The following is a 27,673-nucleotide window of genomic DNA, read 5'->3' as shown; positions in this document are numbered from 1 at the left end:
ACTATGACGGACAGCGTTCTACTTTTCGGTCAAGATCTCCAGGAAAACGAGAGGGATGAACATAACTGCGCGAGTAATCAAGAATTTGCAAATACTAAGTAGCACTCATTGAATCCGAAGGTATCAGGCATTCTATAAATACTGTAAGGGCATTTTTCGAACGCAAAATTTACGCTAGACTTCCCACACTGACCTCCAGTGGGACATGTAGTGCTTCCCTTTCGTCTCTCTTAGAAGCTATGGCCTGTAACTATGTATTCCATCACAATTTAATATTTCAGTAGACAGCCATGCTACAAAAAAAGTTAGGAAATGGGCCACGTATTCAATAGCGTAATATTGGATAGCCTTCTTTTTTTTTGTTTGCTCGTTTGAATGTTCTTTTCGTTCTTTTTGTTCCTATTCGAGCCACTGCCAAGAAACTACAGCTGCGAACTAACTAAACAAGGAACACCGAATACGCAGGAAGTAAAGGGAGGAAGGGTGCAGACGACTGCTTAATAAGTGATTAAAGCCAGAGTCTGTAATATTCGTTAATTTTTTTCTTTGTTATTTGTTGTCCTATAATGATTCTCGAGCCGTCATCTGAGTAAAGAAAGCACTTGACACTTGTTTCCACTGTCAGAGAAAACGGCTCAGCGGATGAATACAAAGGGGTGCCTAAGCTGCTGGTGTAAACCTAACTCCGATGAAAACATGAAATTTGCGGAGGCGATAAGCCATAAAAAGCTTATATATTCACAGACAACCACAACAGTGGACAACAACCACTGCGCAGCTAAGCAGATACGTAATGCCATAGGCCAATGCCAGAAATCGGTCAAAGAAATAAATTGCTAAACATTAAACGAACGGGTGAGAGATTGATGTATTTCTCTTAATTACGACGTAATGTAGGCATCTCAGTGAATGCGTCTTGCTTTAACAAGTTTGTTTCACTGGTATAAAAATTGATGGTAAATGTGCTAGCTTTGTTTGAGCCACAAATATAAAGTGAGGGATGGTATCCGAGCGAACCTACAAAACGAACAAAAAGTTGATGTTAAAAGGGGTATCAGCTAATGAAGACACATTGCCTGTACTTCATGGCACATAAAGTCGTCAGAACGCCGCAGCGTGGAAGCCAGGGGACAACAAAAATACAAATATCGCCACGTATAGTATTTTAGGCGAAGAAATCGTCTTTCCCCGTGCGCGCTTCATGCATCGGTTTGCCAGCTCATTAGCACTAATGTGACACAGGGTACAAAATTTCCAGATTAATTATTCTGTCGGACGAATCAGAAAGGGCATGATACATGACAGTCAGTGCGAGCATTCACACCCCTTTCACCCTCGAAGTTCGCACACACAGAATCGCCCACACACAAGCAAAAAAAAAAAACAGTTTCTCCTCCTACGCCTCTATCTTAGACTCCTACGGTGAAAATAGGGTGACAGGTCTTAATCTGCCCCGGAGATTGGGTCAATTCTGCGACCCATTTTTCTAGATCACACGCCACTGCGCAGATGAAACGGGAGGTCTCCCTACTCGAAAGGGAAAAAAGGAGGTGTCTAAAGACTACTTTTCTGCCATAGCCTCTCCTGAAGACAGGATCACTCTCATCTCTTTCACTGCGTCCCAATGACATCAATACAGGAACGGCCTTTCACTGTGTGTTAATTTAGCCGAGATCGCGATCATACCGCGGTTAGGATGGAGTGGCTCGTGAGGACGATAAAGTTCGCTCCCGTGTACGTGCGTTCTATCGATCGAGTCCAACTATCCCTTACCGCCGATGGCTTTACGCGATTAAATAATTGTATGCTTCCTATCCCAACTATTCTTCCCATTCCCCTTCCATACGCGCCCACTAAAAACTGATAAAAAATAAATATAAATACTACACAAATAGCAGAGTGAGCTTCAAAATCTTGCCTGCACTATCAGCTGGCCTTCCGATTCTGTGGAGGCACTGTCGCAGCAGCCTGAACAGAGGTCCTTGAAAAACAAAGCTGCAGTATGTTTGAAGTCGAGGTTCTAGAAGTAGCGCCAAAACTGGGACCATAATCATCGACGAGCCTATCCAGAAAAAGAAAAACGCTTCCGCGTTTTATCAAACTTCAATATGCTTACTATTCATCCACGACTTTTTTTAAAAAATACGGGAACATTACCTGAGTGTCCGGCTTAGAATTTCGGAGTGTTGATTTAGGTCGCCCCCAGGCTACGCTCCTTGAGTACTCCCTACTCAGTAACGCCTCCGCAGTGTGCCAGTATCCCCCATTTCCCCTCCCCATAATTCCGAACCGAGACAGTGTGCAAGGAAAAAAAGGAAAGGACCAACGTAAGCAGCTCTCCTTGGCGCCAAATGTCGCGGCATTTCCTTTTCCCCGTCCTCGTTTCTTTTCCGTCCGAACGAGCTGCGCCACATCTGCAGTTGGTCAGCTCGTAAAAGCACCGATACGGAGTTCCCCCTCAGATTCATTCCTTGTCCACACCATTTATTGCCATTGGCGAAGGTCTCCCTTTGCCCTAGCTGTAATTCGGCCATTTTTCTCTTACCTTTGAGCTGACAAAACGAGCCCTACTGTCTTACGGTGATAGCTTTTCTCCACGCCCTCCCCCCATCCCCCATTCCAGCGCTCTTGGGAGCTCAATTTTGGCGATAGAAAGAAAGCTCAGTACGCCCCTTTTTCATGCACTCAATCACTCCCTTGGCCCCCAATTCGTGTTTGCAAGAAGAAAGCAAACTCCTACTACACGAATCATAAAAGCTTCTACTGTACGGGCACAGAAATAGTAAAACACACAAAAAAGTAGCAGACAGTAGCTATCTAGGGCAGGATTAAAGCATTTAACGGAGGTTCATGCGTGGATTCAAAGGGAGGGATCAACGGTCTCCTTTCGCACGTGAGAGGGTTTCTGTCCAGCAAGCAATTTGTATAAGGGTAGCTGGGACAGAGGTAAGGGAGAAGATGCAGGTTTAGCGATTGCCTCACGCACTGGTGCGGGCTTTCTTACGGTTATGCCTTTGTTTCTGCTCGACGATCATTTCGCTTCTTATCAGAACACCCTCTCCAAAGTGCTGGGCCACCCGCTGCACCAAATACGACGAGGAAAGATCAGAAATCTAAAACACAGAAAATAAATTTTGGTTCAGCAACTAATCGGAACTATACCCATTTATGTGTGAAATACAGGATCGATTACAGTTTGGCCACGAGTGCCGAGAGACTGTAGGGCGCTCAGAGGAATTACATGCCATAGTTTTAACGGTCACTGTGCTGCAGACGGCGTCTTCTGGCAATGTGGCGCTGAATACGGTACTGCGTCTCACTAAATGCGCTGAGGCAGCCGGGTTATAAAATTTGCATGTATTCTACACAATTGTTCTTGTTCGGGAACACTATCGGGATATTCACGCCCCGAAGCGAGATGAACGACGCGGTGCTGTCTCAATCGTATTCACTATGGCAAGAAGATTGCGCTAAATTTGAGTTCGTACAATTCTATGCAATGAGTATTTCACAAACGGATTAAGCAATAGGGATGCTAGCAGGCAGCGGCAGGGTTGCTATGGCGTTCTTTCGTTCTTTTCAACAAAAAAGCAGATTCGAATTCCTTTTTTTTTCTTCAAGGCGTCTTATATTTATTCTATGCATTTTTTTCTCTTGCTAGAGGCCAAGTTACAGTTCTTAGATCTTGGAGCGCCTAGGAGATATCAAGCTTTTTGTGTTCTTTTTGCCTTTGGAATAAACAATGAAATTGGTTCTGAGTCTATTGAAATTTTGCAGTGGTACTTTGTTCGTAATATCCTTACGTAGGTTTCAAAATTGCCGTAGTTGTTATGTAGGTAAAGATAAAGCTTCCTGGATGTATAGCAACATACAAAAACTTACGTTTGTTTTCTTATTTCTGGGGTTCTAATTCATCGGCAGTCTAAGGATAATGCGAAAATATGAGACCGCTCTTTTTCATGAAATGATCAAATTATTAGGAGTACCGTTGCAATTGGATTTTGGGTAGTTACTAAGGATAAATGATGAAATCAAGCAGTTAACATCACGCTAACGAACGCGATAAACTCATGTTAGAAGCGCGCCCTCATTCTACGGGCTTCCCGCATAGCGGATTTTCCGAAATAAATTCCAGATGTTTTTTTTTTCCACAGTAGCAGAAACAAGTACGTGTCGTGCACTATCTTCCCGCATCGTGTACAAATTTGAGCACAGCAAAAACGCGTGGCCTGTGGCAGAAGATTCTGGAAATGCTGACAAAATGCGTCTCGGCCCCGTTTGCTGAAGACCAGAGGCTCAACTTCCCAATGCAATTTAAATCTCTTGCGCAAACAAAACTGCCGAAAGCATTGTTCTATTTTTAAAGCGAAGCTTTCTGAGCCTTGCTGTGACATTGTTCATCCGAGTAAAACGTACTGCAGTAAAGTCAACTTCACACAGCCGGTTTCGCAAAACGACGACATGATAGTTGTAGAGAAGGGACATCAAATGCCTAAAAAAGTGCTTCTCGTGATCGTACTCAAACCTGGGACTCTCGCGTTATGAAGCCGATGTTTATTCAATTTCGCCATTCCCCACACGGCCGAAGCTGTTTGGATTTTGGATATTGACTCAAGTTGCACGGGAGAAAGCTGCGCTTTTTAACCATCTTTTTCTTATGAATAGGGCTTTGATTAGTGATCGAAAAGCCTAGCCTTGCAACAGATTCACGCATACCTTCCCGTTTGTATTTTTTTCTTTGCGGCCGGAAGCGATTCGGTTTTCTCGGCAGTTTCGCTTCACCTTTGACTTTTTACAGCCTGGATAACTTTCGCATGTCCAATGAAAGCGTCACAAAGGCTGCGTATCTTCGCAGTTTGAAAAGTAAAAGCAAATTACATGAAATGTTTTTTTTTCAGAAAGAACTGTTTCACTTCACATTTAAAAAAATGCACCCAAAGTTTTCCTCAAGAGGGGTCCATTTTCTGTACTTTGAAGGAGAAGCTCCCTTGGGCCAGAGCGTGGACACACGTGCGGCTCAGCTTTATTAACATCGGTGAACTGGCAGGAACTAAGTGAAGACCCGCCGTTCCCAACGCTCTTGCTATTTCTTCCGATGCCTTCGCAGTGGCGACACCTGGCCTCCTCTCGTGCGGGCATCGGAAGAACCCTGCCCTGGCAACACCAGAAGCTCGGCTATTTCAGTCAAGCTGCTACCACAGATACTGACTCCAGCGCTTCCACGAAAAAAAAAAACAGGAAACGCAAAATCGCCTTGAGTACTAAGCTGAAGCTTTAAGGTAGACTGAAGGAAAGAGAGCTGGCTCGTGGGGGATTCCTTATGAAGACTGCGCTTGCAAGTAACTTTGAAGCTTTTGCGTATGATCGCCCCTCTTACGTATGTTGGTAAGAGCATCCTTCGAGGGTTCGTCTTCTGCCTCAAAAAAAAAGAACACTGCAATATTTCAAATTGTCTTTACCGTTGATTTTTTGCCATCAGTATCGACTATGCCAATCGGTACCGATCACATCAGCACCTATAATGTACTGCTCAGTCTAGGTCGGGCTTTTAGCTATGTAAGCATCAACCTGCCAAATAAACCATACTGGTGCCACACTCGCCTGCTGGATTAGCATACTTTATTTGTGAGCATTTCCGTTCGTCAAAACTTTCAAAACCTTTTTTGACTTCGGCTTTAGTTTGAGGAACTTTCTTTTAGTGCAAAGCCTATCCAGTCCCCGTAAAATTTGGAAACTAAGAACCCAGTGAATTTGCCTAGAAGCAGCTTCAACAGGGTAATATTGTGGGCTGAATGCCTATTAGGATTAGGATTAGGAAAAACTTTATTGGTGCCTGCAAAACGACGAGAGGGATTTTTGCCACCGGAGAGAGCACTTGAGACAGGCATTTTTTCAGTGGCTGAAAGTCTTTTACAACTTCTTTGGCCACGCCTGTAGCAGCTACCTCATGGTGACACACAATCCCAGAAAATTGATGAATTTGGCACGACAGCCCAGTCCTGTCAGTGCCTGCGATGAGTGCTGTAGTCCTCTCCCATATATCTTCGACAGCCACTACTCGCATAACGAAGTGATAGAAAACTCATAAAAGCAAAAGCACAGCTGTACGCAAATATTAACCATCACGTACAATACCGACCCCACTAAACGTGCGGTAAAAAATTAGAGAAGGCATTCTCTCGCTTACATTTAAAAGCTCGGTAGAGTCCACACCATGGGTGCACCTTTGAATGTCGAACTAGCTCAAGAAGTACAGCTACACCAAAAAGAAGAACTTAACAACGCCAGAAAACGTAGCAAGTACGCATAGCTGACGAAAATAAGACAAATATAAGAGAGACAATCTCTGTATATTTTTAGTTTTCTCTTACTTTATTGCACGGGCTCATCCTGCATTGGATTCTCATTTGTAGAGCAAGTAATATGAAATGAGGTGAGCAGAGATGGTCAAGCATAGGCAGATTGTTATCTGTGAAGCCGATCGGGCTTTTCTCAAAAGATAACAGAAGAGAGGGAACAATGCATCCGACGCATACCGCCAAGCGATTGCAGTGCTCTTCTTGATGCCAGGCTTAGTTGTTAAGTTGGGTCTCGTCATTCTGCGGAGATCCCTCAATTTGTTTGCTGCTAAATCACAATCTCAAAGCTCTACCGCGTTATCTTTTTCAAATCGTCGCCGCTCTTCTCCCCGCATGCCACACCAGCCCCTTTGTTTTCCAGGCGTGCGTTACCTCAATGGCTTCTCGTCCGACCGATTTTACGTTCTTAAGGAGCGTCGCTGCAACGTCCACGCACAGCAACACTTTTTGGCAGGTGCACGCTTTACAGCGGTTTCAGGCGCAACCAAGTGTATGCTGTCACTGCGCTTGCTGTCTGTGAAACTACCCCCTTGAGAGAGCGCTTATATAGAAGATTGATTAATATTCGGGCTACTAGAAGAGGGGAGAAAAGATGAAAAGTAAAAGGCAAACAAGAGTTATTAGAATAACATGAATCCGGAGGACAAATATTGACACTTTTCACCAGAAGCAACGCACCTTAAAAACTGGTGCACGTTTCTTTTATCCTACTTAAATTTACACCAGTGCATCATAGGACCAAGGGAATGGGGACTATCAGCTCTTTTACACGTTTGCGGAAACTGAACCATCCGAACGATGTGGCGTAGTCAGGAGGGCTGGTACAATGGGTCACTTGGCAGGGACGCCAGCTGCTCGGCTCGTTCGGGGATGCTCGATAGCCCCCTTTTTCTTGCGCAGTCAATAGTCAACAGTGTGGCCAGGACAGGTATTGGCGCTGGTGCCGTGGGCCACGTTGGTGCAGCCACCCTAGCGAATGGCGCCTGACGGTCTCTTTTATGGAAATAAAATGGGGCTATATCGACGGGAGGACAGAATAAGACACACCACACCGCGCAGACTAAGAAACTGAGCTGATTTCCACGCTCATATATAATACCACGAAGTAGACACGTGGAACCAAGAGAAGTTTAAAATACAAAAATAAAATAACACCAGAAACAAAAATAAAATAAATCAATATATACCAAGCAAATCTACTGATTTCTACTAAATCGGGCGTTAGGCCGTTTCAGCTTAATACGCTATGTTTGTGTGCCAATGACAAAAAAGTACTGCAGTATACAACCATTTGCGGAGTGCACAAATGTTCTTTTCAACTATAGAGCATTCTCTGAAGAAAAGAGGGCGGAGGCAAGAGAAATCTATTCGAATACATAAAAGCTATAGCATGCCTAAAACAGCAAGTGAGTGTATCGACAAATACAACCTCGAAAATTTGGCATTCAGCTAAGAGGAAACGAAATTACAATCTAAAAGATACCTACAGAAAACAATTCCAAATCAGGGCAAAGTAAACAGCAAGTACTGTGGACCTATAATTCACAGCAGCAGTTAAAAATAAAAAAAATACGTTTGGGCGTTTCCTGCAGCCCTAGTCATCGTACTAACAATCATTTCAAGTAGCTACACTAGATACGTCATCGCGTAAGTCACGAAACACAAGAGTAAGAAGTAGAAATAAAGTTTTTTGTTAAATTGGCTCATTTCTCAGTGAATAAAGCATCGTTTCCAGTCGGACAAGTGCTGGGGGCAGTATAAAGTATCAGATCCTGCGAAAAAAACAAACGAATTTTGCCTTCATGGTCCTCTTAATCTGGTCCGTTTAAGAAAAAAACAGCAGAATTTCAAATAGGGTAAAGATATCTACTTCTTATGGTGGCTTCGAAACAGAAATTTTTCGAGGGATCCCGATCGACTGATGGGGGGGGGGGGGCGAAGGTTACTCTTTGTGCTTTTGACTGGTGCAAACAAAGTTTCTTATGTATGTATGTATTCTCTAGCACTTTGATAATAATTAAGATCTAAACGGGTTCGCGAACCGGTACTTTTTCTGTTTGGATATATATATATATATAGAAAGATAAGTTGGCAGTCTACAACGCCAAAGGAGGCATAGGGGTGTGGTTAGGCTCTTTTTTTTTAGTACGGTTAATGAAGTTAATATATATATATATATATATATATATATATATATATATATATATATATATATATATATATATATATATATATATATATATATATATATATATATATATATATATTGTAAGGAAGACCATCGCCAACACCAGACTTGTTTAAATAATGTAGGAGCGTGGACAGCACTGGTCATTCGCAATACTTGGGTATGTGACACAGAAGCCACACATGGAAGAGGCACCAACTCGTGGATGTCCCATCGCCATCGCTGGGACGAAGAAGAAGTCTCGTCTCGTTGGCTCTCCGTCTCGACTTGCTGGTCAGCGCGACTTGGTGCTTCGGTGCTACCGCTGCTGCTGGTGCGGCTGAAGAATAAAGCCTGAAAACCCTCTTATAGTTTTGGTGGAGGTGCAACGATCTTCGTTCTCTTACGCTGGAGCTCCGCAACCGGACACTCGACCCTCCCAGCATGTCTCGCAACGATGACTCCCGGCCTGCCCCAACACCCATCGTCTGCGCGGGTGCAATTCGTGAGCGGGACCCTCCCTCATTCAACGGCACCGACGAGAAAGACGCAGAGGACTGGCTTGCTACTTTTGAAAGAGTGAGTATCCATAACCACTGGGACGACCGCCTCAAGCTGAATAATGTCGAATTTTCCTTGACTGGGCTCGCAGAGCAATGGTTCTGGAACAACGCGGCACGTCTTAACACGTGGCCTGAGTTTAAAGACGACTTCATAAAATCATTCGGTCGCCCCGCTGCTCGAAAACTCCTCTCAGAGCAGCGTTTGCGTGAGCGGGCACAGAAAAGGGGTGAAAACTTCACTTCTTACGTTGAGGATGTTGTCGCCCTGTGCCGTAAGATTGACAGTGCCATGCCCGAACCAGAAAGGATAAAACACATTCTGAAAGGCATAGACGACGATGCCTTCCATATGCTGTTGGCGAAAAACCCCCAAACTGTGGCCGAGGTCGTTACTATTTGTCAGAGTTACGACGAGTTGCGGAAGCAAAGGGCTCTCACTCGGCGACCCCTCGCAGAAAATCAGTTTGTCTCCAGCTTGGCCGCTGATGACGGCGACGGTACCTTGTTGCAACGGATCCAGCAGTTTGTGCGAGAGGAAGTGGCTCGGCAGTTGTCCATCATCAACTATGTGCCCGAGCAAAAATCTTCTCTCAGCCCTGAACTCAGGACCGTTATCCAGCAGCAAGTCGCTGACTCCCTCCCAGCTGCACTGCCGTCAAGCCGCGTTGTTGCCCCTGTGCCCTATGCCGCCACCATACCCCAAGCTCCAGCGACTTCAACCCTGCCTTATGCAGACTCTATGCACCCCGTGACGATGGCCGCTCCAATACACTTTGCCGACTCTATCCCTCAGCGACCTTACGCTGAAGTCGCTGCCAGGTACATGCCTCGGAGCCCCGTCGTTTTCCCCACCAGCCGGCCTTTACGTCCGCCGGTGTTGTCTGGTCCCTCGCTCACTAACCCTTGGAGGACGCTGGACAATCGCCCAATTTGCTTTGCCTGTAGGGCTCCTGGACACGTGGCACGCTATTGCCGCCGCGCCACGGTGACAGGACGCAACCCTGCCGCAGCTTCTTCCTACGCCCATTCCCCACTCATGCAGGAAGCCACCGCGTATTCGCCGATGACGTCTATGCCTCCCGATAGTCGTGACTTCGGAAGCCGTCGGTCTTCATCTCCGCGACGCCGCTCACTATCTCCCATGCGTCGTCGTCCTGTTCCAACGGAAGCGGAAAACTAGGCGCCGCAGTTCCGGAGGCAAGAACTGCGCCGTCGTCGATCTGCCCAAGGCCTCCTCCCTCTCCCGCAAACGTCATTCGTATTACCATAGATGGCGCTGAAGTCTTAGCCCTTGTCGATACTGGAGCCGCCGTTTCTGTCATGGACGCCAAACTTTGCCGCCGCTTGAAGAAGGTTAGGACGCCGCATCTTGGATTCTCATTACGGACTGCTACGGCTCATCCCATTGATCCAACTGGCATGTGCACTGCCCGTGTCGTTATTCAGGACGTCATGTATGCTGTTCAGTTCGTTGTCCTGCCTTCCTGTTCCCACGATGTCATACTGGGGTGGGACTTCCTTTCTGAACATAGAGCTGTCATCGACTGTGGCCGTGCCGAAGTAGAGCTCTTCCCGTTCATGGATCAAACCACCGGTGAACCGCCCGCTCCTTCTGCCATCAAACTGGTCCTCACGGAAGAAGTTAGCATTCCTCCTCATTCTGCCGTGCTAGCTTCTTTATCCTGCCCACTTCTGTCCAATGCGACAGTACTCTTTACGCCTTCTGACCTGTTTCACCAGCGACGTTGTCTTCGGCTTCCTTTCTCCCTGCTTCCCATTCGTAACTGCCAAACTACACTTCTCCTTTCCAACTACGGGTCGTGTCCGTGCACCTTGCAACGCGGAGAGTGCGTCGGCCATGTCGAGACCGTTCATTCTGTTGTCGCTGTGGCTGTTCCCGACGATTCAACCCCGCTTGAAATCAGTGGACTGTGTGCTCCTTCAACAGCAAAATCCTACCCATCTGCAGACGTCTTCCTTCGCGCCATTGATGCCGACCTTTCACCGTCCCAACGAGACCAGCTTCTCGCACTGCTGAACCGATTTCGGACGTCTTTTGATTCTGTCCAGACTGGTCTGGGACGTACCACCACAGTCGCACACACCATCGATACCGGTGGTCACGCACCCTTACGGCAACGTCCCTACCGTGTCTCCGCCACTGAACGCCGCGTAATCGATGAACAAGTCGAGGACATGCTCCAACGCGGTGTGATTCGACCCTCCACCAGTCCATGGGCATCGCCGGTAGTACTTGTCAAGAAGAAGGACGGCTCTATTCGGTTTTGCGTCGATTACCGCCGGCTCAACAAGATAACTTGCAAAGACGTATATCCGTTGCCGCGAATTGATGACGCCCTTGATTGTCTACAAGGCGCAGAGTTCTTTTCCTCCATTGATTTACGCTCGGGTTATTGGCAGGTTCCCATGGCAGAGGCTGATCGTGCAAAAACGGCTTTATTACTCCTGACGGCCTGTACGAGTTTAACGTTATGCCGTTTGGCCTCTGCAATGCGCCTGTAACCTTCGAGCGGATGATGGATAATATTCTCCGTGGACTCAAATGGCAGACGTGCCTTTGTTACCTCGATGATATTGTGATCTTCTCTCCCGATTTTTCGACACACCTGATTCGACTTGAGCAGATTTTGACGTCCTTGACGACCGCAGGCCTTCAGCTCAACCTGAAGAAGTGCCGTTTTGCTGCCCGAGAGCTTACTATCCTTGGCCACGTTGTCTCTAAAGCTGGTGTCCTGCCCGATCCTGCCAAGTTACGTGCTGTGGCGGAATTTCCCAAGCCGACAACTGTGAAGGCCCTCCGCAGCTTCATTGGGCTGTGTTCATACTTTCGCCGATTCGTTCGCAACTTTGCATCTCTCATCGCGCCTTTGACAAAGCTCCTCAGCAAAGAAGGCGGCATCTGTGAGTGGTCTACGGCCTGCGACGACGCATTTACTAAACTGCGCCATCTCCTCACATCTCCACCAATCCTGCGCCATTTCGATCCTGAGGCCCCTACCGAAATTCACACGGACGCGAGCGGAGTTGGTTTGGGGGCAGTTCTCGCTCAGCGCAAGGCAGGATATGACGAGTATGTCGTTGCTTATGCAAGTCGCACGCTAACAAAGGCCGAGACAAATTATTCTGTGACCGAGAGAGAATGCCTGGCTGTTATTTGGGCGCTTGCGAAGTTCCGCCCGTACCTCTACAGGCGCCCTGTCCATGTTGTCACAGATCACCACGCGCTTTGTTGGTTGTCCTCGCTCAAAGATTCTTCTGGGCGGCTAGCGCGCTGGGCTTTGCGGTTACAGGAGTATGACATTCGCGTCACGTATCGCTCAGGCCGGCGGCACAATGATGCTGATGCCCTTTCGCGCTCCCCGCTGCCTCATGACAGTGACCGGGTCTCGAGCTCCGACTGCTACGTGTCGCCATTGGAGATCCACTCTATGTCGTCCGAGCAAAAGAAAGACCCTTGGATTTCCTCCATGTTGGACTTTCTGTCTGGCTCATCAACGAACGCTGCATCTCGGACACTACGCCGGCAAGCGTCGCACTTTGCCCTTCGCGACGGACTGCTTTTCCGTCGCAACTACCAACCCGAAGGTCGCAAGTGGCTCTTAGTAATTCCGCGCCACCTACGCTCTGAAATGTGTGCCTATTTTCACGAAGAGCCACATTGCGCCCATGCTGGTGTCCCCAAAACATACCAGCGTTTGCGCTTGCGGTACTACTGGCGAGGCATGTACCGCTTCGTTCGTCAATACGTCCGTTCGTGTGTTCGATGCCAACGCCGAAAATATCCTCCCCGCCAAGGAACTGGGCCTTTGCAGCCCTTACCGTGTCCAGCAAGACCATTCGACCGTGTAGGAATCGACCTTTATGGACCTCTTCCTTGCACTGCAGATTGCAACCGATGGGTCGTTGTTGCTGTCGACTACTTGACCCGGTACGCCGAGACTGCCGCCCTGCCTGCTGCTACCGCACGCGAAGTAGCCTCCTTCCTACTTCGGCACTTCATTTTACGGCATGGGGCGCCGCGTGAACTCCTCAGTGATCGAGGAAGGGTTTTTCTGTCTGAAGTTATAGAGGCCCTTCTTAAATCCTGCCGCACGATCCATCGCACCACCACGGCGTATCACCCTCAGACCAATGGACTGACCGAACGTTTTAACCGCACTCTGAGTGACATGCTTGCTATGTACGTCGCGGCGGACCATTCCGACTGGGACGCAGTACTACCATTCGTGACCTACGCATACAACACCGCCACGCAGGCCACGACCGGCTTCTCTCCGTTTTTTCTTTTGTATGGCCGTGAGCCTTCATGCACACTGGACACCATACTTCAATATCGGCCCGATGAGTCAGAGTGCACGCCCATCTCCGACGTTGCCAAGGACGCCGAAGAGTGTCGTCAGTTGGCCCGATCGTTAACTACGGAAGATCAGCAGCGTCAGAAGTCGCACCACGACGAAACGACTCCCGCTCCTACCTACTCACCAGGGTCGCTTGTCTGGCTGTGGGTTCCAGTGTCGTCGCCAGGCTTGAGCAGTAAACTGCTTTCGCGCTACCAGGGTCCCTACCGCATCGTCAAGCGGACGTCTCCAGTAAATTATGTGGTTGAGCCTCTCACTCCGTCGCCCGATCAGCGTTGCCGCGGCAAAGATATAGTCCATGTTCAGCGCCTCAAGCCTTACATTGACCCCGTCGTAGTTTCATCTCCCTGAGTCGCCAGGATGGCTCTTTCGTTCCCGGGGGCAATTGTAAGGAAGACCATCGCCAACACCAGACTTGTTTAAATAATGTAGGAGCGTGGACAGCACTGGTCATTCGCAATACTTGGGTATGTGACACAGAAGCCACACATGGAAGAGGCACCAACTCGTGGATGTCCCATCGCCATCGCTGGGACGAAGAAGAAGTCTCGTCTCGTTGGCTCTCCGTCTCGACTTGCTGGTCAGCGCGACTTGGTGCTTCGGTGCTACCGCTGCTGCTGGTGCGGCTGAAGAATAAAGCCTGAAAACCCTCTTATAATATATATATATATATATATATATATATATATATATATATATATATATATATATATATATATATATGGGCCGACTGTTCTGCCGAAATGCTGACTTCATGAATAAGGAGGTTGGGTAGAGGGGAATACGGAGAATGGCATGGTAGGTGGGAGGGAGAGCGAGGCAGGCAAACAGGCAAAGATGAAGGCGATGGTGATGGTGAACTGAACCCTGCCCCATGGAGCGGTGGGCCCCACACCCCGTTCCTGGCTTACTGAACTCCGGGTGGTGTCTTCTACTTGAAGGGTTCCCGGACCGACGCTTTTCCAGTAGTCTTCCTGTCCAGTCTCGTGCACATTACCTCCCCCTGGCGGACGCGTTGCGCAAGCACGGGCTGGCTTCGCACACTCTGCGTGTACCCAGCCTAAGGGTGAGTAAAAAATTACAGCCGTTCCACTCAATGTGAAAGCTGTCGGAAGTTCAGAGCAGTGATTCCCCATAATGTGCGGTGGCGCCGTTATCCGCTCACTGCTACCATCCATCACGCTCTTCGCTGCCCTGTTTCATTCGTCTCTTCATGAATATGCAATTCAAATTTTCCGCCTTCGCAGTGCTCGCGCGCACGCTGCCTGAAACTGCGCCAGCAGGAGTTCTCTTCTTTTTTGTGCTTGCTTTAATTTTGTATGCTGGAGCTGTTTTGCGTCGTTTCGAACACGTAATTTTTTTCTTGCGCGGCTGGATCCTTTTTGCGTCACTTCGAACACGTCATTTTGTTTTTTGCGCGGCTAGAGCCTTTCTGCGGCATTTCGAACTCTCCATTTTTTTCTTGCGCAGCTGGAGACTTTCGTGTCAGTTAGAACGCGCCATTTTGTGGTTGCGCGGTCACTTTTTTCGCTTACTATCGTAACAACCAACCCAACGAGTTCTCCTAAGTAAACGAACGCGGGGGTTTCCGGTTATATACATAGGTTTTGCATGAAACGTACCTACAGTTATCTTTGCGTTAAACAACGGGGAGATGTACGACAATTGCCAGCGGTTCGCGAGGTTCTAACGGTTATGACTATTTAAACCGCGTGGTTTTTGCAGCCTCAGCGTGACTTCCTGACGACGGCATACCACGCTCGGCTTCTGTCCGTTGTCTCGCTGCGCCGCCTGATTCCGGCAGTCGATTGACATCGACCGTTAGCGAGCTACGACGACAATGCAAGCCAATACCTTTCTTTCTCTGGTACCTAAAAAGAAGCTGTACAGGGATGTGATTGATGTGGCGCTACCGGTACCTGTTTATCGCTCTTTATACTTTGCAGGGTCCCGGAAAGACGTGTTAAGGACATTTAAACAAATGCCTATGAAGTCAACAGTCAAAACCTACTTCTTGCAATTACATACCGCAACGCTACCCGTCAGTCCTTGGCGGTATGAGAAAGGAATATTCGTAGCGGAGTCAGTGAATTGTCGAAATTGCTGTAAACTGGAGACCATAGAGCACATTTTCTTGGGCTGTTCTGACGCAGTGTTCCACTGGGACATTGTCCAGCGTACACTAAAGAAAGAAGTGCCGGTATCTCCGTACGGAATACGTTTCCTTCCAACGCGTAATGATGGAGGCATGCCACTTGACATGTTTACGGCCTTGAGCCTGCACAGTCTCTGGAAACGTCGTATGGCCGTGCGACATGAATACCCGGATGCACGACACGCAAGGGAATACTTTATTGAAAGCATTCCCTATATCAGAGTTGTAATGAAAATGCAAGACGAGCAACCTGACCGGGCTAACATTTTGTGTTAACATGAAACGCTTTCAACACGCGCTATTCGTAGCATCGGGAGGGGTTTCTATCATTATGTTGTGTTGAGGCATGTGTCATTGTTTTGTTTTTCGTTCACTGTACCAAGCTGGTAATAAAGGAAAAAAAAAACATGAAGTGTTCAACACTTAATATAGTACAAACATATCACCTAATGCGCGTACCTTCCCTTACATGGGAACATTGTTACTGGAGTGCCCTCTTCAAAGAAAGCAAATCAGCGTAAGGGTAATAGGCTCACCCTTGAAACAAACAAAAAAATAAGCCATAGAGTAGGTTCTAACAGTTAGTTCAATAAATTAGCGTACAGGAAAGCAAAAAAACTTGGATGCGATTTAAACTCAGATGGAAGAGCGATAAATTGGTCACTTACAAGGTCAACGTCAATGACAGGGTGCGCAGGCCGGTCGTTAATGTGACTGAGTAGGCCGGATTGCCAGGTGTTCTTTCCTTAAAGGCTTCCAGAAGTAGTCAGACGACCATCAAAGAGGACGAAGGGGCTCTGGTGACGGCGGGTACTCTAAGTCGCGCCGAGATGGTGACAGCTCCCACAATGCAATAACCTCTTTCGAATTTGCATGAAGCTGTTAAATGGGAACGAGCGCAGTACGGATCCACATGGCGGGGTCTCGCCGGCAAAATCCATGATGAGGCCAGCTAATAATTCGGATTTACCACAATCTCCCCCTTCCCCCCTATTCTTTAGGTGGATTCCCCTTCGCTGCACGTTCTTAGCTCATATCTCTGCGAGCCATTTGTAGCCGAGCCAGCAGAGAACCTCTATTAGGCATGATTTTGTGGTAGTTGAAACACAGCGCAAGCGACAAGATGACAGGGCGACAGCAAGAGGAAACACGAAACGCTGACTTACAACCGTATTTTATTTTCTCCGGGTACGCCAAATATAAACGAAATCGAAGAAAACAAAACATAAAGAACAAACGAAAAACCGACATAAAAAAACATAAAGTCAACCCCGGAACAAACCATTATCGGCACGTACCCTGTTCAGATATTCTACCTCCTTCTTCGTGAGAGCTGTTGAGGCAACACTGATTCAATTCTCTCCCAAGAGTTCAATCTCCGCATCCTCCATGATGTCCCCAGTAAGCATGTTCACGTTTCTGCTGGTAACACGGGAACTTTCAAACAGCGACTCACAGCCGCATGTGTTGCAGTGGGTGGCCAGACGACCAACCGGTTTATTTCTAACATTATTGTAGTTCTTCCGCAGGCGGCCATTGAAGCATCTTCCGATTTCGCCGATATACGTCTTTCCGCAGGTCGTATACTGCGCCTCCCAAGAAATCCACGAATGGTTTTCAGAGCTTTATCTCAGTGCTTGAGTGCTCCAGCCGACATTTGCAACGAAAGGAGCAGATACGCGGCCATTTTTTAACTTCGCGTACACTGCTTGCGCGCTATCTTGTTCTCACAGTTAAGTCGCTCATTTAAACTTTTCCAAACGAAAGAGTGGTAATTCATTCGTCGAGTCTTAAAACGCGTCTTACGCAGAAGTAAGATCGCTGAAGACACGTGTGTTTGGGAACTTTTCTATTCCACTCCGCGATTTCTTTTTGCCGCCTAAGCTGAGCGCGCATGAGCGATAGAATTCTTGCTGGTCCAAAATATTTCACGAGACAAGAAAGCCTTCTTCCGAGAGCTCAATTTTAGACGGAAATTAGCACTGACATGCGTTTGTGGATGATTTTGTGAATTTTATTCATAGACAGTACAGCTGGAATAGCTTGGCGCTGTTGAGTAATACCACTAATTATTTTATGGGTGTGTTGTGCATTTGCCTGGAACTTTTTAGAGGTAAATCTACCTAAGGTGCCCCCTTTTCTTCGTTTCCCAATCGAGGGAAAGCACCTCGTTTCCTTAGAGAAAAAATGGTATTTCGAACTTCTTGAAAGGTATGATAGTCGCTTTAAAAGCCCGAAACATTTCCAAAGAAGATAAAAGAAAACTTGACCTTGATCAAGGAGCGAGCGGCAGATTAACTATGCGGAAGGTGAACTGGAACTCGCGTTGGGTCAGTTTCATCCGTACAGTTTGTGAAGCGTTATTTCTCTTCGTTAAGACGCCCTATTGATCAATACCGGTGTCTCCGCGCATAACGTCTAAATAGATGGACTAGCGTGGTCATAAGTTGTCTATCCTTTTTCCTCCCAAAGCCTTAACATTGTGGGGTTAGTAGCGCTAATTGTAGTCTGGAGTCTCTGGGCCATGTTTCGACTCCTCGCGCTGCGTTTACGGACTTTGTGCAAAAGAAAAATCAACTCGAAAACGCTGTCTTCCTCTCTACATCCTCCTTGCCCATTTCCTGTTACGTACCGTACGACGTCAAAACGAGATGGCCTGGCTTGACAGCGCTACTACGCGGCTCGCTGTCCCTCCGACAGAATCAGTCGGCCCGGCGTTGAGTCCTACGGCCGCTGGCGGGTCGTCGCAGTTCGTTCGCTCAGTTCAAACTAAGCAACGACACGTTTTTGCCTGGAAAAATGTGCCTTTAGTTTGTTAGTTCGTAGAATGTATGAAGCTGCGCTCCACACAAGCGCACATGCGACGCTTCGCTGACTGGTATGCTAGAAGAAAAATCTAAGGCAAAGTGACGGCAGGAGAAGAGTCACCGAAGTAATATAGGTACTAAGAAATTACCATCGACCGAAACTTTTATCGTTCAGCTTAAAACCAAGGTGCGGTAAGCACAATTTGCGCTGGGTAAACTAGCACGGCCGTCGGCATCACGATCCCCCATCTCCGAACGCTTTCCCGCTGTAGGAATGTATTCCCTAGACACGAGATATAGTGGGAATTGGGGGGACGCTTTCTACACGAGCGGTATTCAAGAAATAGTCATCTAAGCCGCTTGGAATGCGGAAAATAAATAAAACTGTAAAATGGCTCTACAGTACATATTTTCTATTTCCGATCCCGGCAGCGCTGGCTTATAGCCGAATGATCTGGAGCACTTGGTATATTGTTTGGCAGTTCGCAAGTTTGAATCCCCAGTAGCGCATGTGTTCTTTTTTGAAGTTGATTTATTTGTTTTTTTTTTTGCAAGGGCTTGTATACTGAATTCACCATTTTTGCGCTGTAACGTTTATTTTTTCACGAGGTAGTTTGCAGAACGCCTGCAGACTGATACTGACGTCCTGGGCGAGTTCTCGTTGGCGTGGTGTTGCCATAAGCGCCGCCTGCTTCCGGACACAGTCCCGAATCGGCCGATTCTTGGCCTGGTGCGAGCACGACTTTTACGATACAGGCCCGAGCCAGGCAAGCTCCAAAGGTAGGAGAAAGGCGCATCGCATTTGAGCGTCCACGGTGACGAGGAGGGCGTCCATACATTGCGTTCGCCTCGGCTAAAGATTGTTACGATTCCAAGCCGTGCCGGTAGCCTTATCTGACCAATGTTAAAGCCGAAAACATGGCAGAAGGGCTATATGCCAATTACTGAGATATCGGAATGCCCAGCCAGCGATAACGTTGGATGCCAAGCGTGTTGTTTCACAAAACCTAAACCTAAACTGGTTTTACTCTTACCTCGGACATCGTCCAATCACGTAGCACCCCGTATGGACATCACTGCTTTAGTTGGTGTGGCCGCCGCAAATCACGCATGGTAGTTTTCTTTTTTCAGGCATTATAAAATAAATACCGCCTTATCCACCGGATAAACAATAAAAAGTGTGTTTATTTGAGCCAGTAGGCGCAGTGAAAGCAAAAACAGGAACTTGACAAGTTCACTTCAGTGTCCCTTTAACCAAGTGTTGGTAGAATTTTTCCTGCGGCAAGCGCACAATGTACCTCTTCGCGCTAAAAACGGAAACAACCCCCATCCCCTGAAAAACTTAAAACAGAGCTCTGAAGGTCGCCATTCCTAACTCGTGTTTTCTTATATAGCCAACATTTCCACAGTCTGAACGACGCTGTGAGTTCAAACTATCCTCTACTTTTGTTGGAAAGCAGCTATTTTTTGTTCTTAACACTTGTATTCTGTATTTTAGAAAACGCCTAAATATATTTAACGCTGTTGTGCAGGCGATACTCTGAGGTAATCGCGTTTGATTGACTCTTCCTGGTGGTCAAATTTTTCGGGGAATTTAAGTGCCTGCTGTGCGTTGCTGCACGACTTGCATTTTCAGGAAATTTCCACGTGTTTAAGATAGCACGTTCATAAGGAATACGAAAACTGTGGGATAAATCAGTGCAACAAGTAGAACAAAAAGTACGAATTCAGAGGAACATGCAACAGCCCCACGAAAGAGAGATATTGGATGCCAAAAAGCAATAGAAGCGTGTGTAACGTTCGGAAGAACATTTCACTGTTTTGATTATTTGCATAGTTATCGGATGAATCATGAACGCTTTCTTCATTCGGGTCTTTGGTCTAGTGAGGCACAGAACGGTGGGTGGTATTATGAGTTCTTGAAAGAGGGCATCACGATGATGCCGGTGTTTGTTCTTCGTGGTATATTCGGGAACAAAATGTTGTTGCACTAAGAAATACATCGTAGTCTACTAAAAAAACTTGTGTGGCCAAGCAATAGTCGCTAAAAGAGAACGATAATGGTAAAAAACGTACCTGCAACCAGAACTCGCACAGGTAAGAAATTAAAGGAGGAAAAACATATAATATTGGCAAAATCGACTACTCTGCAGTTGTAATTGTGATAAAGGGACATGAAAGAGATCAACGTAAAAAGTGCGGAGTCATCTAAAATTGCACGTAAAAAGAGAGAAGAAGAAATATTCAAATGTTCCTTCTATTTCTCATTGCCCCACGATAGAGAAATGGAGACGTTTGTGTTCGCTCTTCTGATATGTTTCACGCGAACACATCTCGTAGAATATTCATTGCGGTGCTGTCAGCGATTGTCTCTCGGGGAGATAATTTACCGAGCGAAGTGGCGGAGAAGACTCGTACTTGAGCCCAGCCTTACTAATGCTAACAATGAGATCAGAAACCGGATTACCACAAGGCTTCGGACTTGTGTGAGCAGAAAAATTGCTTAGTACGCTAGCACCAGCGGTGTCCTGAGTTAATGGCCCCCGTCTAGGTTTTGTCCCTGCTAACGCACCATCTATTCAGAATAGCACATTACCTGTCCTGCCGACTTGAAAATAGGCCCGGTGGCGACGACAATAATTTTCTCCGCTCTTTCCGGCAAAGCTGTCGTGCTAATGGGATCGCAATGGGGAGCTCTCAGAAGCGGTCTTTTCTTTGCTTTCTATTTTCGCGTTATCAATCGTGCTGCGCAAAAATGTCATTTTTCACTTTTCTAAAAAAAAAAGAAAGCTGCTTTAAGGAGCGAAATCTAGTCTCTTTCTCCCTCGAATGCTCCCGAGTCACGGGCGCCGTTATACGGCAACTGAGTCGAATTGCGGACGACATCAGCTTACTCTCTGGTAAGAAGCCGCGCTTTCATGCAAAAAGTAATTTTTGTCGTGCTTTGTTCCGCCTCTGACGTGCCAAAAAGAGCACGCTATAATGTACGCGACAGGCATACATATTTGAGTTTTCATTTTCTCAACCTCTCCAAGCGCATCATCATGTTTCAGTGTAAACCGAGTGTTAGCTTACAGTACAGGCTTTAAGAAAAAAAGATAAGCAAACGAACCAGCAGGAAAATCTAAACTTTTTGCATGTAAGCTCCTCTTCGCATTGAGAACAATTCGTGCTTCCGCAATTCGACGCTTTACTGCTACATAGTTCATGCCGGTTTCATGAAGCTACTCTAGTATGAACTTGCCACTTCAATAAATTGTACTTTCAAATAGTCTTTATACTAGTCGTATGCCCATTCAAGGGGATTGGAAAAAGAGGATGACCGATTTAATGAGTTTCAGGTATGAAAGCGGTACCCTGGGGCACGTGGGGACCCGAAAGTCACTCAACCACTACTCTGCCGCTACGTTCCACGCAGGGGGGAGGGGGGGGGGGGGTTGAGGTACGCTTGAGTTTGCTTACGTGCATTGATTGTGAAAGCATTATGGCTTGCTCCCGTGATACTGCAGCGGGTGTGGGTCATGTTGGCTCCATGAAGCTATCGCAATGGCGGCGTCCCGTTTCCACGTCAGTGCAAGACGGGCACTTCCAGTGCGATGCGGAACACCAATTAAACCTTGTGATAAACTCCTCGCCGCACCTAACCCACTTAAAGGGTACAAAACAATTCTTATTTATAAAACAAATTGCTTAAAACTAACCAAAGAGAGCATTTGTCAAATAAAAACATCCCAGAAAGAAAAATAAGGAACTTATGGGGCTCGCACCCAGGGTGTAAGCTTTAGAAGCCGTCACGCAGCCCGTCATGTTTGGCAAGGTGGTTTCAGCAATTCAGCAATAGTGCAGCCGCTTTCAAAGCTATAGCCAGGAGACCGCACTATGCGTAACAAGTGCCCGGTCTTCACTGACTATGAAACAGAATGTTGCTGTGACATCAGCGACATCCTAGTCATTTACCTTTTACTCTCTTTCACAACGACCCTAGCTCTCAAATCTTCTTTCACAGCGTGACGTTTCGTAGCAACTACCATGCTTAGCAAAGTATGGCTTCTACTAAAGTCCTCTATAGAAGTTCACCATTACTAGATTTTTTAGGTACATCAACTGACATGAGATTAGTTGAACTATAGACGAAAAAGAAAAAAAATCTGTTCATTCTTTACTCTGTAGGAGCAGTGCGCCACTCATCCTCTGCTTATATCACTCAACCGTGGTAAGAATTACTACACTTCCAGTAATGTTCTTCAGTATTTCGTGCCGGAAACTCGTATGACCTTTGTCCGTCAAAGTGCATCCACGGTTCTTGCGTTAAGCGCTTGTCTCGTAGGCGAGCGGGAACAAGCCGCAGAAGGGTAAAGCGGGAACCACACTTTCTGGCCGTCTTGTTGGACTGAGTTCTTCGCGAGGGCGTATGCGTTCGACACTTATGCTTAGGGACTGCCACACGCTTACCGGGGTGGTCATGCAAATTAGCTTTTTTTCCATGAAGTGAAACTCAAACGCCTGTTTTGCCTAATTGAAAGCCCTGTAAATTTGCATACTGAGTTGAGGAGCTGTCAAAGATGGGGCAACAGGAACACTTGTATTTGCCTTGTTTCGCTGGAGTCGTTTATTACGGCGAGGTCTTTATACGTTTTGTTTTTCTAATATCCGGCGTGTGGCAAGCCTGCGAAGGTACCAAAATTTCTATTTGACTTGATCATTGCAATTTCCGGTATTGTTACGAAGGTGACATCTCTTTGTAAGTTTTCTCCTGTCACAGCAAAAGGTTCAACAAACGAGCAGCGCTTGGTAATGCAACCATCGTGGCATGAAAGCTGTGTGATCCCTTTGGAAGGGTCGAAAAAAGACTTTAAATCACTGAAAATGTTTCCCCCACCTGAAAACTTTCGGCCGCGTCCCAAGCTAAAACAGATACTCTTCATTTAGGGAACTCGTAAAAATGACTATAAAGATCACACCGAGTGTCGGCAAATGATCGGAAGCATACATTCGCTCAATTCGCTCTTGGAGGAATCATTTTGTTACACCAGGTAAAATAAAATATGCCTGACTGGTTTGATTATTTCGGATTTATTACAGCACGTTTTATTTTCGACAACCTTTGGGATAAATTGGTGCTGAGAAGAATTTCAGCCCCCCCGCCCTCCTTCTCCCACGATTCTTCGAATGTATATCAGCCCCATTTTCAAACGACCATCGAAAAATAAACAACGTACCCAACTTAGTGTCATTCTGTTCGTCTGTTGAATTTTGGGAGGCACAACGGAATGTAATTTTCTTATGGTCCGTCCGTCATTCCCACGACAACACACGTACCATGGAAAATAATGTATATTTACGAGCGCGTTTCTATCACAAGCGGCTGTGTAACAAACGCTGGTTCGAAGTTTTGAGAAAAATCGGGATATAGATAAATATGCTTAAAAAACTTTGAATGAAGTATAATAAAATTTTCGCTGGAACTTGAAAGAAACTTTTTTGCATGGTGAGAATAGAGCTTCGCGGTACTCAGACGCAAAAACGATAAATATAACTGTAATTAGCGATGCACACTGCAATTCCTCCCGTCAAATAATTTACCTGATTTTTTTTACGTTTGTGCAGAATTATTACTGGAGGCAGGATTTTTAGGCATTGAAAATGGGCGTCTTACGGGCCAAAAATGGCCAGTAAAAACAACTTTTCAGGCCTTCTGCATCGTAAGTATAGGCACAATAAATTTTTGCATAAATGCAAATAATTTCAAAGACGTGCGCGACCTGTATCTACGACAGGGAAACCAAAATTGTTATTGTTTATATTGGCACAATGGCGATAATAGTTGAACATAGTCATTCAATTTTCTCGTAAAACGTCTTCACTAATGGGGATCCGGTGGCTTAGTTCTTCCAGCCGAATGCTCACATTGATGTTCAATGGCCAGTGTCACTTACACGAGCGCTGTATGTAGAGAATCACGCACGAAAAAAAGCACTTGAGACGTGGGAATACTGATTAGAAAAAGCTCTCCTTTATATCTGCCTGACACGATTTAATTACAGGGCAACCAAAACCGACAAATAGTAAACGCAAGAAAGCCTGTCATTTATCAAGAAATTCACGTACTCGTACGAGAATAGTTAGGTAACTCTTTAAAACATTTCTCATATACCATAATATCCGAAGAAGCCCCATCATTGATTGCCAACTACACCTCTACACAATCGAATAGCATTTTTCAGAAGGTGTTTGGCAGGCGTACAGATTTTTTATGGAAAAGCATGTTTTAGACAGTCGTAAGAGTGAATTTTAAGGCCCAAAGAAAAACGGCTGCGCAGTGATGACTTGATGTTGGTTCTTCAGTATATGAATGATCTGAAAACGAAGCACTGTTGAATGTTCAAGCGCTAGAGTTGTATTTGAGTATGCTTCTAGAAAAGAGGATTCGACGGCACCTGTTCGAAGAAATCTTTTTCGAGAACACGCGAAAAAAAATATTACACCATCTTCCCGGGAGGGGAACCATGGGGTAGATGCGACGCATCGGGGGTTGCCGTTGCGTTATTCAAATCATCGGACGATGTCATCGGAGCGCCGGCGGCGGAACGACTGAGCGGAGCGGCGCACTTACCGCGTTTATATGCAGCGGAATGAGAGAGAGCAGAGCATAGCAGCGCATAGCAGCGCATGCGCATGTGTTAACCGAGCGCAAGCGCGAGCGCAAGTTGCGCGCTAACGCACAGCTGGCACGGCGACGGGAGTGAGCTGACCGCGCTGACGCACAGATGGCGCTGCGGTGAGAGCGGCGGAGCGCACAGCTGCCGCGCCGAGGATGCGGACTACGCCGCGACAACGACGCGGGACAAGGCGAGTTAAAGAGATGCGTCGCATCTAATAATCCAAAATTGCTCTAAAAACTGTGGAAACAACAAAGTACTACTAGCATCTCCAGATCTTTGAATTTAAAATTGGGCCTCTTGTCACTGAAAGTGAGCGTCCAATTCAACTGCTGCTACGATTGTTTTCCGGCAGTTCCTTGATCTAGAGGACTAGCTTGAACCCCATAGAGTTCCGACCAGTCCCTGCTGCCCGTTAACGAATAATAATCTCAAACTAAATTCGAAAGGGAAACGTGAGGCTAAATTGTGTTCATATAGCGGTGATGTTGAAAATAGGCATTTATAGACATTTCGGCACAAACGCCAAAATATGCATATCGACGCTACAAAAACCGTATAAAAGCTCATTTAGTCTCATTTGCAAAAATGTCGAAATAGGAGCGCAAGGAACAAAATATGCATTTGCACAAAATCTGGTATATAATTATTACATGATCCTTGTTTACCTCCCGAAGCTCCGCATGGTACGGCAGGGGCGGAATTACGTTCAGTGCCGACTAGCTAGATTGGTTTACAGCATGCCAATATATCATACCAACGAGCTTTTGGGAGCTTGTTGTAATACCGCAATACCAAAAAATTGGCTCCCATCCACGCTGTGCAGGTAGTTGGTAAGCAAAACTTTAAACGACACTCACTGGAATTCACACACGTGGAGACTCCACAAAGAGGGAAACGAGAGATTCTGCCAGCTGTTACTTGGAATTCGCGGGGGCGGCGTCCCGACCTCCGCAGCGTCGGCCATGGCCGGGCTAGACCAGTGGACGCGGCCGCCGTAGACCGGCCGTGAGTAGGAAGAAAGAAAACGGAGAGGACCGTCTTTAGAAGGGTTAGACAGCGGAACCTTAGACAGCGGACTACACCGCAGCGTGTCACAAGCGTAGACACCGAAACAATTCGGCACGTGAGCTTAGTGATTCCCAATTATACTGATTTAAACTAGTTAGTTTAGTAAGTTTGATAATTGCGAGAAATCTCAAGGAACTTTTATAAATGCTATTTATCAGGACCAGTTGCTTCATCCTCCTTTTGTAATAGTTCTTGAAACACAACCAAATTGGTATTCATCAATTTAGAAAACGGAGTCCCATTCGTGGCAAGCAGTGCATAAAAGGTTGCGTTTCTCTAGCGGCCAGATGTCTGTATGTGGTCTTTACATTTTCTTTTCCCGCCCTTCAGACCAATCGTTAACGTATCTTTGCCGTACGACCACTTAATTCCATCTGGTTCGGGTTACCCAGGAGATGCTGTCGAACAAGTTCATGAAGCCGCGCGAAGGAAGCGCGCAATGAACGCGAAGCTGCGCGAAAACAGGCCCAAAACAACTGTCGCTAAAGCAGACGACAAAGCCGTACCGACGATGCACCTACCGACGAGTAGGTACCACCGCGCGGGAAACGCTGGGTAAATTCGCCGCGCCACCTACAGTATGCTCCGTTAGTGAAGCCCTCCGAGCATGTGAGCATGTGACACTTTGTACAGTGTCAAGAACCGGTAACTCCAAGCGGTAGAAATCAGATTTGCAACCCTAAGTACGCTATATTTTGTACAGCAGACGAAATTTGACATTAGCCAACGATCTTTTTACTTCAGTTTCACAGCCGCAAATAACGTTCACGTATTTAGACAACCAAAGCCTGCAGTTTGTTTAGATGTAACGTAGGTTGCGGAGTTTTCTGTGCTGCTTGTACCAAAGTGCTGAGCAGCAAAAAGTTCATGTCGGTAATATACTCATCAAAACCGAGAAAACCCTAAGGCCGGTTTTCCTTCGGATCCTTTTAATGTCTGCTTCTGCTATTTCTGCCTGCTCGTTGTAAATTTGTGTAATATTTTAAGGTTTGTTGGGGGATCAAAGGAAGTTCTTTAGTGAGTTATTTTCAATGTGATAGTTCCTTCTCAAAAATCAACCCTTTTTAGTATAACGAAAACAACAACCAAAAGGAGAAACAGTATTTGAGTACCCCTATAATAAGCAACAAGGAGCCAATCTCACAAAACGTCGAGAAAAGCGTGAAATTTTTCACTCGCAACAAAATGAATTTTACGAACGCCGCCGTGAAACTGACAGGACTATTAGGGGCGAAGCTCCTTAGGGCGTGGGTCGGTCCATCCTCGACTTATGTATGTAGCCACCTCTAGTTTAGTTCTTGGATTGTTTACTAGATGGCGTGGCTACCTCTAGTTTAGTTCTTGGATTGCTTACTAGATGGCGGTACTTGTATATGATGAAAAGATGCGCTTGGATTGTTTACTAGATGGCGTGGCTACCTCTAGTTTAGTTCTTGGATTGTTTACTATATGGCGGGGAGCGTTGTAATAAAATCCGTTCGCTGTTGGCGCGCGCTCGGAGTCGCCCGATGGA

This window comes from Haemaphysalis longicornis, unplaced genomic scaffold (assembly GCF_048455015.1).
Source record: "Haemaphysalis longicornis isolate Haplotype H1 unplaced genomic scaffold, Haemaphysalis longicornis Haplotype H1 scaffold_3, whole genome shotgun sequence".
In the NCBI taxonomy this organism is placed as follows: domain Eukaryota; kingdom Metazoa; phylum Arthropoda; class Arachnida; order Ixodida; family Ixodidae; genus Haemaphysalis; species Haemaphysalis longicornis.
The sequence above is the reverse complement of the archived record's forward strand: the minus strand, read 5'-3'. Positions refer to the sequence as shown.